The sequence below is a fragment of the Rhineura floridana genome, chromosome 8 (genome assembly GCF_030035675.1).
Source record: "Rhineura floridana isolate rRhiFlo1 chromosome 8, rRhiFlo1.hap2, whole genome shotgun sequence".
NCBI classification, from domain to species: Eukaryota; Metazoa; Chordata; class Lepidosauria; order Squamata; family Rhineuridae; genus Rhineura; species Rhineura floridana.
Genome location: NC_084487.1, coordinates 96,685,480 through 96,704,993, shown reverse-complemented (window position 1 = coordinate 96,704,993; position 19,514 = coordinate 96,685,480). Strand labels below are relative to the sequence as shown.

General features: G+C 40.2%; 1 protein-coding gene across 1 annotated transcript in view; it reads left to right on the top strand.

The window, feature by feature from the left end:
• The window catches only part of GRM8 (glutamate metabotropic receptor 8), a 687,390-nt gene that overhangs the window by 399,292 nt on the left and 268,584 nt on the right, over positions 1 to 19,514 (top strand). The gene's annotated exons all lie outside the window — the stretch shown is intronic.

The following is a 19,514-nucleotide window of genomic DNA, read 5'->3' as shown; positions in this document are numbered from 1 at the left end:
AAGCCATGATTACCATAGGTTGTATCCAACTAAATCATTACATGCATGAAACAATTTCCACAAGTGCAACAGAACTCTCCCTCTCCTTCTGCCTGCCCCCTGCACCATCCTCAAATCAGCTTTGGAGGGTTGAGCTAGAGAAGGAGGGGAAGTTCTGTTGGACTCTCAGAAGTAATTCCACATATACAATGATTTAGTTGGATGCAACTATGTTATTATAGTTATTATAATTAATAGATTTTTCCCGCATATTCATGAGTAATAGTGCCAGACTGTAGACTGGATGATTAATTTTAAAGTATATCAGATCAAGCTAAGCTTCCGCCACACTGCAAAGTACTGTTTTGAGTAACTAATTTAAGAGCTATTTATTAAATGTGAAAATGAGCAATTTGCATATAATGAAGATATATTGTGATAAAAAGCACAGATATATCTTCTTTTTGAAGGTGTCATCTCTTAGCATCTTGATATAAAAACAAAAATAATAAGCTCTTAATCTTTTGTAAGTCTTCAAAAAAAAATTAACAGTTTTTTCCTCCACTGTCACTGAGTCTTGTTTAAACATTAAAAGAAAAGCACCAGAAATTCATAGCAATTAAAGTACCTACCTTTTCCACCCACACATCATAATAAGGATGCTTGTTTGGGGGAATTGTATGTTTAATGTAAAAGTTACTGTGCAATTTAAAGAGATGGCTGTAAACATATAGCTGTGTTATGAGTAGCTTTCTGATAATTAGAGGGGGGACTATCAAAACGTAAGACTGTGGGCATGAGTTTAAAAGTAATTCTGTGCTACCCTGTCAGATACTCACCTGTTTTTCCATATGTGTATCATTGGTTGTATCTAACAAAGTCATCCCATTAGTGCAAGGACTTCCATTTGTGCCACAGAACGTCCCCTCTGGGAACTCCAGAACAGATTTGGGGGGCACATGGGGGGAGAGGAACAGGAAGTTATGTTGCACAACAGAAGTCCTTGTTCTAATGGGATGACCTCCCATGGTCATTTTTAAGTGGATTTTTCACCCATCCCAGCCTGCAGCTTGTCACCTGCCCCATGGGGTGGTGCTTCCTCTTCCTCCTCTCCATTCTGGTCCTGCTCAAGGAGGCTGTTGCCACAGCCTCTGCTCTATCACTCTGGTTGGGAGGGAGCTGTTCTCTTGTTTCCTCCTCCTTCGTGGTGTGGGAGTAGGTGGGCATGCGGCAGATTGGGTGGATTGGCAGTGGGCAGATTCTATCTCTAGTATCTATATATCAGTAGTGGATATTAGTAGAGATAACATTTCCAGAGTAGCGTCTGAGAAGGAAAACATGGACCTTCCCTTGATGAAATATCAGATGACCCCATTCCTGATTCAAAAGGCAAATTTCACATAAAATTCTTCAGTGTCATTGTGGATGCAACAATTGCTCACTTTGATAACAGATTTAAGCAAATGGTACAGTTTAAGGACAAGTATGGATTCATATTTGATGTTAAATCTTTGGCTAAAATAGGAGGTGATGACATTGAAAAGGGCTGCAAAGATATATCTTTTGCACCTTGAGGAAGACATTGATTCAACAGAGTTGCTGACAGAGATCAAGAGGATTTTTTTTAGGTTACATAATCAACCTCAAGAAAAATGCACTGCGTCCTTCAACTGATTCATAAGTGTAATGTTCAGATATTGTACCTATAGCTGTTATATCTGGCAAGATGTCACTTTCAGACTTGAAATTGATGAAAAAAATATTTGCACTCTTCTATTTCAGAAGAATGCTTAGTAAGATTAGCACTGATTTCAACTGAACATATAATTGGGAGGGTTTGGATTATAGTGACTTGATTGAGGACTTTGCTCACCAATTCACCATATGTCCCTCCTATCACAATATCATACAATATGTATTTTTAGATTTCTGTGTATTTTCTGTTTCTGTTTACGTGAGATCATCACATATGGAGGTAACAACTTGTTACTTTTTGTTTATGACTATGCTCCTTCTGGGAGGAAGGGTGGGATATCAAATAAATAAATAAATAAGCAGTGCTGTGTTGATATGATGTGCTAAGTAATATTGTCTGCTCTAGTTGTAATAAAAATTGACCACAATTAATGTATTATGATAATTTATCCATACTTTTATTGCAGTTTCATGTATAGAATTAGGTGAAATTTCACTGGCTTCTTTTCATATTTTTATGGGGCACCAAATGACTCTCTTGCCCAGGGTCCCCAAAACCCTAGGGCCCCACTGCCTTTTCATGTGTTTTGCATAATGAGAATGCAATAACCCTTTTGGGGAATCTGATGAACAGATCCTCAGGCCACTTTCACAGCAAAACATGTTACAAGCAGGCCTGTTTATTGCCTATTGATTCATGATTCTGTTTGAAACAGTAGGCAGAATGGCGAACAATAGGACAGTGATATTACACAATAATACATGAACAAACTTGAGCTTACAAAAGAAACCCTGCAAATATTAAAATCTACAGGGAAATAGAGGTGAGGTCACCTCCAAGGTCTGAAGCAGCAGCAGGGGCAATAGCAATTCTCCATTTCTTGTTGCACTCCCCCTGTGTCTCAAAGCTCTAGAACTTGGGGCCATCCGATGAAAATGGATTTGGAATATTCAGTTAAACTATAGAATTCCTTACCACAAGAGATAGTGACAGACAATAATGTGGGTCGCTTTAAAAGAGGATTCGATACATTCATGAAGGATAAGGCCAGAAGTGGCTCCTAGACACCATGGTTATGTTCTGCCTCTACTGTCAGAGACAGTATACCTCTGAATACCACTGGCTGGGAATCATAAGTGGAGACAGTGCTGTTGCACTCAGGTTTCTGCTTGCAGTTTTCCCTGGTTGGCCACTGTGAAAAGAGGATGCTGGACTAGATGGGCCTTTTGTCTGATCCAGCAGGGTTCCTTCTGTGTTCTTAACCAACAAAGAAATGTGAAATTGAATTGCACAGTTAATGCAATGTGTCATTTGGCCCTTAGTGAATCAGAAAACTAGGAGCTTTTTATTTGCCTGGTCTTAACATGTATAAACCATTGGTTTCTAGGGAATTGGGTCCATATAGTCTCTTGGCATACTGAGGGTCATGATATGTGTTATGCTAATTACATTGTTTGCCTGTAAGTACATGTTTTGGGGGGCTTCAACCCTTTGCCCTGCACTGCAGCCTCAATCCTGATTGATCCCCTCAAGCTTGGTACTTACATGGGGGGAAGGGAGAGAAACTTCCATTAGAATGAATGGGAGCCCCTCAGGCCTGTAGCTGGGGGGGGCAAATGGGGGTGCCACCCCCCAGAATTGTGCTTTGTCAAGGATTTTGGGGGGAAATCATCTTTTTAATCTGCGACATGACAGACAATGACATTTAACCTCCATTTAAGGAATGATAGCTTGTTTTCAGAACAGGAGTAATTTTAGAATAGGACCCTCTGAAAATTCCAGTGAATAAGGCAGGGTGAGTGCATAACAAAAGCCTCACCTGGAACAGCCCCCAAAAGTCTGCTCACCCAAGTCTTTCCCTGACTGAGGGTGGATTTTTCATGATTATAATCACCCTATAATTACTTAAGTGATCCTGAAAAAAACAGCCCATATAGTAGCATGACCCTTAAATAGTTAAACATTAGAACTTTGTATTATGGGCTAGAGTTACACTCCATCCTTTGAACTTTTCCTTTGCTCTGGTTTCAGTTTCACTTATGCTGTCTACCAAGCCAGCAATAAAGAAGGATATTTGCCTGCAGTAAGAAGTAAGAGTTTGTTTATTTTGCAGTTATTATAATACATTAGGACTTAAACTTAAAGCGATCTGGGGAAAAATGGCTGCCCTTTACTCTTTTGAAGCACTCACTATGCTCACAATCAGAGTGACTATTTGTCCTTCTTTTTCTTGATTACTTGATGGCAAAGGATGAAAACAGCCCTAGAGGAATAGAAATATTGCTGTGTACACTACAGTTAGCTAGCTGGCTGGCTGGCCAATTACGTTATAACTGAGGCCTAATATCTAATTTTCCCAATATGTGCAGCTCAGTATGAGGCCTTTTCAGGGTTTCTGGACAGAAAAATCAACCTAGCAATCAGTAAAAACAATCAAATTGCTTTACACAATTAGTTTCCAATTGCTTAGTTTGTCCCTTATATAGCAGCCAGTTAAAAAGATTTCCCTTGATTGTCCAACATAAAGGAAAGTCTAATAGTCAGGAACAAGACTAGAAGGACGAACTCTTAAGGAGGAGTTAACAAATCCACTTACAATATTTATTTTCTCTCTGCTCTTCCCTAAACTTGTAGTATGGACATATTTGTTTTTCAGGTGAAATCAAAAACTCAGGAGTTAACTTTCTTTACCAAAGTAGTTCAGTTCATGAAGAATCAGAAAACAGGGACAGACCACAGGTGAAAGGGGACTGTAGCTATACGCAAAGTCAAACTTTTAAGTCTGCTATTCCTGGGGTTCTCTCAAAAGGGTGAGACAATTCAACAGATTGAACTTCATTCATGTAAATTAACACACTCTCTGGATGGAGGATGAGTGAAGGGGAAGGTCACTGCCTTTTCTTTCCTCTGGCTTGGCCCTCACATCCTCTCCATCAGTGGGGTGTGTGGAGTGGCTGGCACTATGCACCTCTCCGCCCCTCCAAATGCCTCATCTAGAAATGTGTCTGCCCCACCTAACAAGGAAGGCTGACTACAGGGCTGATCCCCCCCCTGGAAACAGCTGACAACTGTATTGAAACTGTATTGATTTACACCACTTTGAGGATGTATGATAGGAAATTATACACCAGTGCATTTGAGAGGTACACTTCAAAGCCCAGTCTGCACCTGTGTTAGAATTGCTTAATATGTTTTTTGATAATGTTTTAACCCTTTTTAAAAGTTTTTTTTAATGTTTTTAACGCTGTTTTGTTTTAATGTATTTTAAGACCTGTTTTTATGATGTTTTAAAGTGTTTTTAGCACTTTGTTTGCGGCCCTGGGCTCCTGCTGGCAGGAAGGGCGGGATACAAATTAAATAATAAATAAATATACACTACTGAAGGATTCCCCACACCATGCCTAAAGTATACCTGCTTTTCCAGCTTGCTTCTCCTTTTAAAAAGTCCCCATGCTATTATACAGCATTCCCAGGTGAGCGGTCCCACTGCACAATTGTTCAGTGGAGTATGTTGGCTTGGCAGTGCAGAAATAGAATAGTGGTCCCATTTATGCCTATTGCCTATTTTTTTTTGCCATTCATTCCTCCCAAGCTGATGTGCTGCTTAGAAAACAAGCAAATGTATGTTTCATTTTTGGGCAGGACTGACTGGGCTGTTTGCACTTGTGCAAATTTCTTTGACCCAGTACTATCCAGTGGGTAATTCCTTGGATGAAAAACACTGGCCCTCATTTTATGCATTGCCATTATTGACAAGTAGTCACTAAAAAGGAAATGCACTTCTGTATTATTTAAGCTTACCTTATAAAACTGTTCGATTAACCTGATTATGAAATACATAAATATGGCTTGTAATTCTGTCCGTAATACTAAATTAGGGTGCTTTTGTATATGATTAAAATATAATAGGGAAAAAAACCCTAAACTCAAATCTCAGTTTAGGATTAGATTGCATTTTTCCTTTACAAAAAGACATTCTTGGAGTTCCTTTTTTCATTTTGCTTATGTCCACTTGGACCATTTGCATAAGAGATTATTATTATTTATTTATTTATTTTGTATCCTGCTCTTCCTCCCAGCAGGAGTCCAGGGCGGCAAACAAAGTGCTAAAAACACTTTAAAACATCATAAAAACCGATCTTAAAATATATTAAAACAAAACAGCGTTAAAAACATTTTAAAAAAACTTTAAAAAAGGGTTAAAAACATTATTAAAACCATATTAAGCAATTCTAACACAGACGCAGACTGTTAGGAATTTTTGTACAATGAATATCACAGTTTATAAGCAGCTAATCACTGGGGCAGAGGAAGAGAGAATGACAAGAAGAATGCGGTAGAAAGCAACTTGGCAGTTCCTAGAAGAGCAGAACATATTGTGCAGCAGTAAAAGCAACTAAAGCAGCAAACACAAATAGGGTTCTTGTTAGAGGTGGCCAAGGGGGCACAAACCAAGGGTCTTTTGCACTGGGTCTCAGATCTCCTGCCCCTCTTCCTTTTTTTTTTTTTTTTTTTTTTTCAATAATTTTTATTCAGATTTTCATAAAACATACAAGACAAAATCATAAAACATTCAAAGACAAAAAACAAAATCAAAAATAGTTAAACAAAAAGAAAAAAAGAAAAAAAAAAAACAAAAATAAAAAATAAAGAGTAAAATATTGACTTCCCATTTGTCAGAGATCAAATCAGTTATAAGTCTATAATATATAACAATCCTGTCTCTTAAGTCATATTATAAAATCACTTTCCTCCAGTAGTTATCTTACTTAATCATCAAATCTCATAAACATTACTTTATTCTTTCCACAAAAAGTCAAAGAGAGGTTTCAATTCTTTAAGAAATATATCTATCAATTTTTTTTTCCAGATAAGCATATCGATTAATCCATCTCATTACTAATTATGATAATCTTATTGTCATAACCATAGTCAAAATAAACATTTCAATTAATCCATCACATCAGAATCTGTTAGGTTCAATAATTTCAGTAGCCATTGTTCTATTATCTCTATTAGTTCCATTTTCCATCTTCCATCTTCAGTAGTCTTGTTAAGTCCAGTAATTTCAATATCCAATCTTCCATTATCAGTATTCCATAATAATCTTGCTGTCAAAGCCATAGTCATATAGTAAGAGTCTGATGGGGATTACCTCTATCCCAAATATTTTCTTGCCATCCATTCTGAATAGGTTGCTGAAATACTGCTGTAAAATCATATCTCTGTTCTTTTTTTCAAAATACACTGGGTCATCTCTTAAAAGTTTTTCCATTGTCACATGGCTGCAGTTAATTCCATAGATTTTCTCTATATTGGGCTCCATCACATCATTCCAGTCCAGAAGATTATCCATGCCATTGATAACTTTATCTCTAGAATCTTCATTCATTTCTTCAGAGATAACATTGAGTTCCAAACAATAGATTTTATTTCTAAAGTCCATAGACTCCAAATCTTGTTCCTGTTCCACGTTGGTTCCAATCTCCGGGATCTCCTCTCTCACAGGGACCCCTATTCCAGTCTCCAGGGTCACCTCTCTCACAGGGACCCCTGTTCCAATCTCCGGGGTCTCCTCTCTCACAGGGACCCCTTCCAGGGTCACCTCTCTCACAGGGACCCTTATATCTTTAATCTCCTGCTTCATTTTACTCAATTCAATTTTCATTATCTCAATCTCATCCATTATTTTCTGAAACATAGTTATTTCCAGATTTTCAGCCACTTTCTTAATTGCCATTTTAAAAGAAAAATATAGGAAAACCACTTCTTATTTCAGCAACAATTGGGTTAATACTCCAAACTTGGTGACATCACAGTATAAACAGAGCAGACAGCCTTATCTCTCCAATAGTTAAGTAAACAAAATGCAGTTCCCAGGATCGAAACAATTAATGGCAATCGTCAAGAAACAGATTCGTCAAAATAAAATAGACCAAAAAGAGAGTAGTCTCAAAACAGTATAATATTTTTCAAAATAAAAATCTGGAATAGAAATCCCTCTTCTGTGTATATCTTTAGAATGCAAATCCAGGACAGCTTTTTGCAACAAAAACAGAGATAAGCTATTAATTAGTGCGTAGCAGAGAGAAGTTATGGCTCCCCAGTGAGATGTCAAAAACTGATCAATCTGGCAAATCTCTTTTAAACAGCAACAATTTAAGTCAAGTAAAAGAAAAATATAGAAAGAAGGGTGCTTGCCTGTTAGTGCGTTCTCTCTTAGAAGATAAGGTGAACGTTCGCTTTATCAGATAGAGCTTGCTGTTAAAAATCCGTCCCACCTTCGTCGGCTGGACCTCGTCCCATAAATTAATGAGATCTGGTCGTCCCAACAAAAATAGGCTTTGAGGTTAATCTCTTCGTTTCTCCCTACCCGGGAGAAGTTTAATCAGTCAAAAAAAAAAGAAAAAACTGACTGATATATCTGAATAAGCTTCTTTTGAGGCAGGAGCCCGTCTCAAAAGCAGGCACAGGCTAAGTCACCCTTCCCGGAAGTCTTCCTTTTTTTTTTTTTTAAACTGCTTTGAAAAATGATGGGTTGTATCCAGCAAGGTTGTCCTATTTGTACAAGGACTTCCACTTGTGCAATGGAATTATACCTCCTCCTCTCCCTGTGCCTCCCCATTCTGCTTCAGAGGGTTGGAGGAATCCCCAGAACAGATTGGGGGAGCATGTGGGGGGAGGAAACGGAAGGGAAGTTCCACTGAACAAGCAGAAATTCTTGTGCAAGGATACCATTCTTTGTTTACAGGGCAGGTTTCTTGCTACAATTGAGCCTAAGTTTGCATCTATGCATACCTAAATTACCATATGCAATTTTTATTCAAATGTGTGACCTGGGTGCATGACATGAGTCTTTTAAGGACCTAGAACCCCCCCCCCCTGACAAATAGGATCCATTTCAAGGTTGGTAAAAGACGGGAGAGAAGGGGAGCATTTTCCCAGCGATAATGTTCACTTACACCGATCAGTACTCTAGACATACTAGGAAAAGATAAAACAATAAGGAAAGACAAGATCATGCTAAACTTGAATGGTTTGGACCCAAGTAGTAAATACACAAAACAACTCGTCATAATAAGAGACAATCTTATAATGAGATTAGTAATTACCCTCAGAGTGATTGTAAAACATGTAAGGAGCTGATTAAAATAATAATAATGAAAATAATATCTGTGGCACACATTATGATTGATTGTCTTTCACTGCTTGCTATTGCTATGTTGCAACCGTGTGGCTAATGCATACCAGTTTATGGAATCTGGGCTCATAGTGAAAAATTAAATTACTATATTTCTTAAAATCAGACATTTGGGATATTTTAAAACTGGTGCCTCTCAGTTTCAGGAAAAAGCCTGGCAGGCCCAATTTCACAGATGTTCTTTTGATCTAGCAGAGAGGTGTTCAGAACTTTGGACGAGTTGTGGACTCCTTATGAGTTCAAGATGAATGCCTAACAAGGCTTGTTTCAATGGCAGGTGTTGCTGACACTGCTTTATAGGCAGGCATGATTTTGTTTCATCCCATATGTATTGCACTAACTGACACTCTCACTGCTAGCAAATCCAGTTCACAATCTAATTCTCCATTTAAAGGATCCTATGAAGATACCCACAGTGCTTTGCTTTCTTTTTGCTGGTCAGCTCCTAAATCAGTTCACGTCATGAGGCATATATATTCTCTGATATTTACCCTTCAGTCTTCCTTGACAAGCTAGGTGCTGTTCTTTAAGGAACTATTTCTCTGTGAATAATTTGCACTTAGAATAGAATAGAAATGATCATACTGGACTGTTATCGATATTGCAGTATTGGCAGTTGTGAAGGAGCTTCAAGATTTCTGATGCCTTGTGCCTTGAAGGGTACCTGGGACATACAGGACACTTTGCCCATCCACTGCTGCTGTTTCTAGTTTCTTTTATTTATTTATTTATTTATTTAATTAGATTTATATACCGCCTGACTAGCATTAGCTCTCTGGGCGGTGAACAACAGAATATAAAAACACAAAACATCTCAGATCTCATAATAAATACAGCATAAACATATATAAAACAAGAAATCAAAAACAATTACAACAAAATTTAAAACTAAAATGAGTTACATATTAAAACGCCATAGCAAAGAGGCAAGTCTTAACCTGGTGCCGAAAGGAGAGCAATGCGGGCGCCATACGCACCTCTTCGGGGAGACTGTTCCACAGTTCAGGGGCCACCACCGAGAAGGCCCTAGATCTTGTCACCGTCCTCCGAGCCTCCCTATGAGATGGAACTCGGAGGAGGGCCTTCGATGTGGAGCGTAGTGTACGAGCAGGTTCATATCAGGAGAGGCGTTCTGATAGGTATTGTGGTCCCATGCCGTATAGGGCTTTATAGGTCAAAACCAACACTTTGAATCTAGCCCGGAAGCATATTGGCAGCCAGTGCAAGCGAGCCAGAACAGGTGTTATGTGTTCCGACTGCCTGGTCCCCGTTATTAATCTGGCCGCCGCATTTTGGACAAGCTGTAGTTTCCGAACTGTCTTCAAAGGCAGCCCTACGTAGAGCGCATTGCAGTAGTCCAGTCGTGAGGTTACCAGAGCATGTACGACTGATGTTAGGTCCTCCCTGCTCAGATAGGGACGTAGCTGGGCTACCAGCCAAAGTTGGTAGAAAGCATTCCGTGCCACCGATGCCACTTGGGCCTCAAGTGACAGGGAAGGATCTAAAAGAACCCCCAAGCTACGAACCTGGTCCTTTAGGGGGAGTGTAACCCTATCCAGGACAGGGTGTATATCCACCATCCGATCCGGGAAACCGTTCACCAGCAGCATCTCAGTCTTGTCTGGATTGAGCCTCAGTTTGTTAGCTCTCATCCAGTCCATTATCGCAGTCAGGCAACGGTTCAGCAAATCGACAGCCTCACCTGAGGAAGATGAAAAGGAGAAATAGAGCTGTGTGTCATCAGCGTACTGGTGGCAACGCACTCCATAGCTCCTGATGACCGCACTCAACGGCTTCATATAGATGTTGAAAAGCATGGGAGACAGAACCGAACCCTGAGGGACTCCACATTGCAGAGCCCACGGTGTTGAGCAATGTTCCCCAAGCACAACCCTCTGGAGACGACCTGCTAAGTAGGAGCGGAACTACTGCCAAACAGTACCCCCGACTCCCAACTCCGCAAGCCTCTCCAGAAGGATACCATGGTCGATGGTATCAAAAGCCGCCGAGAGATCAAGGAGGATCAACAGAGTTACACTCCCTCCATCCCTCTCCCGACAGGTCATCATACAGGGCGACCAAGGCTGTCTCAGTGCCGAAACCGGGCCTAAACCCCGATTGAAACGGATCTAGATAATCAGTTTCATCCAATAATGCCTGGAGCTGGCCAGCAACCACTCGTTCCAAGATCTTGCCCAGGAATGGAACATTTGCTACTGGTCTGTAGCTGTTGAAATTTTCCGGGTCCAAGGAAGGTTTTTTCAGGAGTGGTCTTACTGCTGCCTCCTTCAGACAGCCCGGGACCACTGCCTCTCGTAAAGAGGCATTTATCACTTCCCTGGCCCAACCAGATGTTCCATCTCTGCTAGCTTTTATTAGCCAAGAGGGGCAAGGATCTAGTACCGATGTGGTTGCACGTACCTGTCCAAGCACCTTGTCCACGTCCTCGAGCTGAACCAACTGAAACTCATCCAGTAAAACATGACAAGACTGAGCTCCGGATGCCTCACTCGAATCATCTGCTATAAACTGGGAGTCTAAGTCCCGGCGGATGCATAAGATCTTATTCTGGAAGTGTCCAGCAAACTCATTGCAGCGGACCATCGATGACCCTACCGTGTCCTGAGGGCAAGTATAGAGTAACCCTCGGACAACTCTGAAAAGCTCCACTGGGCGGGAAAGAGATGCCTTAATAGTGGCAGCGAAATATTGTTTTTTCGCCACCCTCACCGCTTCCAAATACTGCTTAGTGGAAACACTTACCAGCACATGATTGCATCCATCGGGAGTTCATCTCCACTTCCGCTCAAGCCGTCTCCTATCCTGTTTCATCGCTCTCAGCTCAGGGGTATACCACGGAGCTGTATGAGCTCTACACAGGAGAGGGCGTGCAGGAGCAATCGTATCAACAGCCCGAGTCATCTCCGCATTCCACAGTTCAACCAGGGCTTTGATAGGAGCGCCAGTCTTATCAGCCGGAAAATCCCCCAGAGCCCTTTGAAAACCTTCAGGATTCATTAGTCTCGGGGGGCGGACCATTTTAATAGGTCCCCCACCCTTGCAGAGGGGAAAAGCCACTGTAAGTCTAAACTTCAGCAAGCGGTGATCTGTCCATGACAACGGGAGAGATGCAAAACTCCCCACATCCAGATCACCATCCCCATGTCCAGTTGCAAAGACAAGATCTAGAGTATGCCCCGACACATGTGTTGGGCCACTGATATATTGAGACAGCCCCATGGTTGTCATGGAAGCCATGAAGTCCTGAGCCACCCCAGATAAAGTAGCCTCAGCGTGGATGTTGAGATCTCCCAGTACCAATAGTCTGGGGGATCTCAACAGCACCTCCGAGACCACTTCCATCAGCTCAGTTAGGGAAGCCGTTGGGCAGCAAGGTGGGCGGTACACCAACAAGATTCCCAGTCTGTCCCTCTGACCCAACACTAGGTGCAAACACTCCAGACCAGTAACTGCATGGACATGGTGCTTGATGAGTGAGATGGAACTCGTATAGACCACAGCGACTCCACCTCCCTGACCCTCGGATCTACCATGATGCTGAACCAAGTACCCCTGTGGGCAAAGCTGAGAGAGACTAACTCCTCCCTGCTCACCCACCCAGGTCTCGGTTATGCATGCCAGATCAGCAGTCTCATCCACAAGCAAATCATGGACGAGGGAGGATTTATTTTGTACAGACCTGGCATTTAAAAGCAGCACCTGGAGATCCGAGAGTTGGCTGATAGGACAACCGACAACCCTACGGGTGTGAGAAGGACCGGAACAAGGCACAGCCATTACATGTCTGGGCCGCATTCCCCTTACCTGGCATGTCCTTCTCCCAACGCCATACCTCCCTCTGCCCGTCACTACACTAATTGGGGCCCCCTCCAGTCCCCCGATGGGCGAGAAAACCTCTCTCCTAGGCACATGATAGAACTTAAATATCCAAAAACTTTATTGCTTTCTTGTAGTACCAATCCTATATGCTTCCTTCAACCCACACCATTATTCTTGAGTAGCAGAGCACCGGCTTGCTGTTGGCAAATGATGATTCATTCCCACAGCTCCTTAAATGAAATGGTGTCCACATACCACCAGGGACTCCACCAGTCCGGACCGCACTCTCTTATGGTTTACCTATCCGCTCTAGCACAGATCTCAACAGATCCCCCTGCTAGGCAACCACCAGTAACGTCCCAATACTAGTATTCCCAGAGACTCTGAATACTGGTATTGTTATTCTCTTCACCGCTGCCACCATTTGTTACAGTTCCCCTTCAGCCTTGGTCATTACCTTACCCTCCCTTCTGGTCTGTGAAACCCCAGCCAAGGATCAGGCCTTTGGTAAACCAAATTAAGTATTTATTACAGATAACAAAGCTAACAAGATTAACAAGATTTAATTATATAGTTGTTATTGTAAACATATTGTAAACTGTTTTGATGTTTTTAACAAAATAATGGTAAACAAATATTTTTATTAATAAATAAATAATGGAAAGGTCAGCTTAGACTCACCTTTTTGTGGAGCAGATGCCTGTCACCAGCTATCAGGACCCTGAGATTTTTAATCTGATACCACAAGGAAAGGATCCAAAGTGATGGATCCAGGGATTGGGCATTAGGTCCTGGCCCTGGCATCATGTCCCATTTTGGTGGCACTCCCTTTAATGCCACTTGGGCTAAATCCCCAGTTCTTGCTTATATCCTGCTGCCTACTTGTTGTCATGGATGTCCTTCAAGCATAAACTTAATTGAACGGATGATCAAAGTGTATATATGCATATATGCATCTGCACCAGTGATCAAGAGTCATCAGTTTGACTGTTGGCATAGACTTCTAGGGGTATTGGCATGCTAGGATACTAGCTGATAGGGCAGGTCTCCCAGTAAATGAAAAAAAAGGGAAGGAGAGGTGTGGACTAGTCTGCGCATCGCATGACAAGAAACTTGGTTGTGTATACTTCACAGGGACTTTCTTATGAGTATACCTGTATGATCCATGTCTCATTTCTAGATTACATTTTCAGGTATATGCATAAACAACCCTTATCTAAAAGTCATAGCATGTGAAGTGGTCCTGATTACACCTTTGCTGCAGATCTTTTCTTTGCAATCTAAATATTAGCAAGTGTTAAGTTAAAGCTGATGGTATACTACCATGCTTTTTGTTTTAATGCATTTTAAAGTCTGTTTTTATGATTTTTTAAAGTGTTTTTAGTGCTTTTTTTGCCGCCCTGGGCTCCTGCTGGGAGGAAGGGCGGGATATAAATAAATAATAAAAACAAACAAACAAATAATAAATAAAAGACAACAGCAATTATGATAAGAAGATAACAGAAGTCAAATAATTCCACTAAAGTCAATGAGATTTTGAAATAATAACAGGGTTTCATTTTTAGATTTTTGTAAAATGTTTAGTTTTTGTGACATAAGTAGATGCTATTGTACACACAATCAACCATGAAAAGATTGTGTATGCCAATGTTTGATTAGAGAGATATTTTTAATAATTGCTCAGGGTTTAGCTGATTGAGCCAGGATGCAACTATGGCAACTGTTTGAAGTGTTGAATGGCTGGAGTGAGGATCATGACAATGCCTCTGAGTAGATCGAAAGCTTATTTTCCCCACCAGTAAGAGTGTCCCTACTCAACAGAGACCAGGGGAAAGAATTCCATATCAGGGACTATTGCTTGTAGAATGATTTGATTCCCAGCCAACATCTCTTTTTCTAAAATTAAAAATTCTAATTAAAAATAGGAATTACTGCATATTTGCAGATGTAGGATTGATTATTCTTTTGAGATAAGATCTCTAGTAAGGACATGTTGATATAATACACTTTCTATGTCAAATTTATAAATAGCTGCAAACTGTTACCTTTTAAGTTCCATTGAGAGGTAGCCTTCATGGACATGTTACTTTAAGATAATATGGTTCCCTGCAAGTCGTTGATTCTCTGCAGTGCTGCTTGAAAGATGGAGATGTCAAATTGGATGATAGCTAATGAATGTTTAATAGTTCTTGGTTTTCACAAGAAAACATTTAGAAAACAAGTTTGCAAGAATTGTCCTCATCTGGTAAAAGTGAGATTACTTGACTTTGATGCAATGTTTGACAACTGTCAGAACACCCTGTTGCCCAGCAAAGGCCAAAAATGGTCATTTTACTTTTTTAAACTAAAAGTCATTGTTACTACCATGCCCTTCTCCAGGGAGCACTAGATTCTTACTTTATCCATGAAATAACCCTGTGAGGCGATGACCTAGAAATTTGCCTAAAGCCAACCGAATAAACCTAAAGAAACCCAATTCAACATTTTAACTGTGACACTACATTAGTGAAAATGTCACTGTGCATAAAATATTCAACAGCAGACCTATTCATATGTTTGAAATGTATGCATAGTGATGGTGGTGGGGACAGGGGTGAGGATATGTGCTTGGCGCATTAAATATGTCTTGTTTTTACTTGAAAAATAGCAGTGGCAAGACACAGGGGTAACCCTTTCCCTTTCTGCCATGGTCTCAATGAATCCCCCCTCCCACTTTTTTTGGCCCCCAGCAGGAAAGCTGCCATTGGCATTTAAGAGTTGTTCATTGTTATTATTAATGAAATCTGTGTGGAATTTTTTTTTAAAAAAAAGGTAAAAGGAAGGACTTCCCTCAAAAACAAAAGCAGGGACCATACCAATGTCAGGCATTTGGTAGCCAGCATCCATGGTGTGGTCTAGTGGTTAAAGTGTCAGATTAGGATAAAGAACATCAAGGTGCATATCCCCATTTATTGGGTGACCTTGGGCCAGTTGCTGTCTCTCAGCCTAATCTACTCCACAGGCTTGTGAGGATAAAATTGTGTAAAGAAAGAACCATGCACACTACCTTGAGTTCCTTGGAGGTAAGGCAGGATATAAACATGGTAAATGAATAAATAAAGCTCAGGGACTTTTCGGATAAGGAAACCCAGTTATCTGGGGTACCCATTGGAAACATTTTTCAGGGAAAGAAAGACAAACAAACCACACATTATCACCTCACAATGATAATGTAAGCTCAACTCTGCACCCATCAAAACTCTGAAGAAATTAGAAAGCACTCTGAAAAATGAAAGAGAAAAACAGAAGTCTCTTTCACAAGGAAAATACATCTTTTGAGAAACTGGAGGAAAGGACCTCTTTCTTAGGCTCCATCTGCACTATATATTTAAAAACGTATAATCCCAAAAGAACCCTGGGAACTGTAGTTTGTTAAGAGTGCTGAGACCCTATTCCCCTCACAGAGCCACAGTTCCCAGAGTTCCTTGGAAAGAGACTGGTTGTTAAACCACTTGATAGGTTTCCGCCGGGCCTTGAAGACCTGGCTGTTCAGGCACGCCTATGGGATCTCTGGGGTGGGTTGCTTTTAATACCGGTATATTAACTATTGTTTTGGTTTTCATTGGTTTTTATTGTATTTTACTATGTAAATGTACGTCGCCTAGAGTGACCGTTAATTTGGCCAGATAGGCGACTCATAAATAAAATTTTTATTATTTTTATTATTATTATTGTTAAAGTGGTATGATACTGCTTTATATGTATAGTGCAGGTGGTGCCCCAGATATATTTAGTAGGGAAGGTCTGTAGCTTAGTGGTAGAGCTTCTGTTTGGCATGCAGAAGTCCCAGGTTCAATCCCTAGCATCTCTAGGTAGGGCTGTGAAAGACTTCTGTCTGAAAGCCCGAGGAGCTGCTGCCAGTCAGTGTAGACAATGCTGAGCTAGATGGACCAGTGGCCTGACTCCATATAAGACAGCTTCCTATTTTCCCCACCTTGTCCAGGCCCCTGTTAACTTTTATAACTCTGTGTTATTATCCTTTTAGTTCCTTTCTTCAGACATCTAATACGGTCTGATTCTGATACATCTTCTGATATGTAACAAAACACCCATTGCCATTTAGAGATCAAGAGTCCTCATTTATATTTCCCCCAAAGATGCAAAGCTAATAGAATGACATCATGGACAAAGGCATGCTGCTGACCTCTTTAAATAACGCTGAGAAAGAAATTATTCCAGTTTTATGGACTGTTACAGCTGAATTCTAGATGCAACTCAAATATTTGCTGAAACCATATGCATTTTATCATCTTAGCAAACGCTGTATTAAAAAATTCTTTCTTTGAAACCCATTTCTTCAATAGTGGCAAAACACTCAGCAGGCAGAGAGATCAAAAAGCACATTGAAGTCAGTGAAATTATACAAGGAAATGGTTTAGTGTCTTTGACTTTAATGGTTCTATATACTTTAAAAGCTGATACTATTTTTCCTTTAAACAAATCTTAAGGAAGTGACTGGGCTTCTAACACGGCCATCCCTACCATTAGGGGGAGTGCGGCAAGCACCTCAGGTGTACAGCCCTGTGATCATGCCCCTCTGTTGAAGCTTGTTGTGTTCCTCCTAAATTAGCCTGTGTCCTCAGGTGAGGTGAAGGACACTGTCATCTCACCAGTGTTGAAGAAAGATTCAATTGCTGGTACAGTTGGCTTCCGTATGTGTATTGAGAGCAATGACATCATCTTGCCCTTTGCCTCAGGCAGTAAAATTCCTTGGGTCTGTGCTGGATTCTAATATTCCTTAGCCGTGTATTTGTTTTATTCTTGGGTGTTGGAGTTTATTTATAAAGAAAGATAATTGTGAAGTTTATTTTTGAAGTTATATAATTTTCTTAAACCAACATTGAGCTGCTAGTGATCTATTACTCTTTGCATATGTCGTAGTCAATTTATTTATATGCCACATTTTACACAAATACATCTGTGCTCAAAATGGTTCATATAAACAGCAGACAGTCTAAATCAGCAGACAGCATGGCACCAATACATAATAAAAAGTAAACTAAAAGAACTCCTTAATTTAATATACATCATGTACACGAGCATAAAGCTCAAGTGAAAATATCCAGTAACTTCATATCCAAAGTAATCCCAAAAGTGATCATACCCCATTTCCATTACAAGCTCTGCAAAAACAAATATATGCCCCTGCAGCTGCTATTTCTAAAAAGCAAAGCAAAACAACAACAACAACAATTAGAATAAACGATCACATGACAAATTCATTATGTAGTCCTGGTTTAAACCTTTTGGGTATAAGAGTTATAACAGAAAATCACGAGTGCTTACAATTGAAAAACTCACCTGAGGGCACATGAAACTACAGAGAGAAGTCTGTCATCTGTAGTAGAGGTTCCCAAACTGTGGTCCATGGACCACCAGTAGTCCATGAGCTTTGTTGCGGTGGCATATCAGCATTAAATATTCATATAGATTTATGATTGTATTTTATTGCTTTTTAACCTTTATATTGTATTTTATTGTATTACTGTTTGAATTCTGTGGAATGCAAATTATAATATAATAAAATACAGTATAAGAATTAAAAGAAGCAATGGCAATACAGTTAAAAATCATACTGCATCTAGCAAAGCACGTTACAATTGCTACAATAGGCAGAAAAATCATTACGTGGTCCACCAAGATCATCAGCAATTAAGTGGTTCGTGGGCAAAAACTTTTGGGAACCACTGCTCTATAGTTTCTGGTTACATGCTGGAGCAAATGTTTTCATGTCCAAACCAAATATTATTTGTTTGTGTGCTTATTTTTTGAATAAAATGACAACCCACTTCATTAATCATTTGGGAAGGTTAAATTAAAACGCCATAGTTGCACACTTTGTTTACATACTGCTTAAGAGATTTTTGAAATATTAAGTCAAAATATGAAAAGTAAAGAACTCAGAACAGATCTTAAAAAATGTGCTCTGTGGTATCTTTAAAAATTGGTGGGGCCCTTCTAGGGATGGGCAAGAATTCCATGGAATTCGGATTTAGCACCGGATTTTTCTGTGGTCTGCATATTCTCCAGTTTTGCGGAGCGATCCTGTTTGCTCCAAACTTCAGTGGCTTTCCTCCGACACTGTTTCCCCCCCCCTCAAATATTTGCTTGAGTATATTGTTCTTGTAATGTTTTTACTCACAGCACAGCATTACATTTCTCTTTCTTTCTCTCTGCTACCCCCCCTCCAATAATCCAAACTCCAAACGGGAAGAAAAAAGCCAAATCTCAACCATGTTGACTCTAGGAAGACATGGGAGGGGCACGGAAAACTGCTTTCCTCCGCAGCTAGTCTCTGCTTGCTTGCTAATGTGAATACTGGCCTGCCTCAGTCACAGCAGAGAAGGAGGCACAGGCAAAACTGCTTTCATCAATATTTTCTTTCAAATTATCAATATTTTATTTTTTTCAGACTACTGGTGTTTGCTTTTAATTATCAATATTTCCATTCAAAATATCAATGTTCTGAAAGAAAATATAAATATTTTGGAATAAAGCATCAATATTAATATCAATAATTTGGAAGAAAATATCAATATAAACATCAATAGTTTTGGAGAGGGGGAAAATCAGACCAGTAAAAGCAGCAGAAAGTGGACAAAGAACAAACTTGAATTGATACTGCCTGTTTGGTTGATGGTATCCTTAGAAGCAGCACTAGCTAATAGATCCCATCCCTAGGCCTCTCCAGACAACCTTTTTATGGTGTGTGATAATTTGTGCTCGTGATGGTATGGGGATAGTTATATATGATGCTGC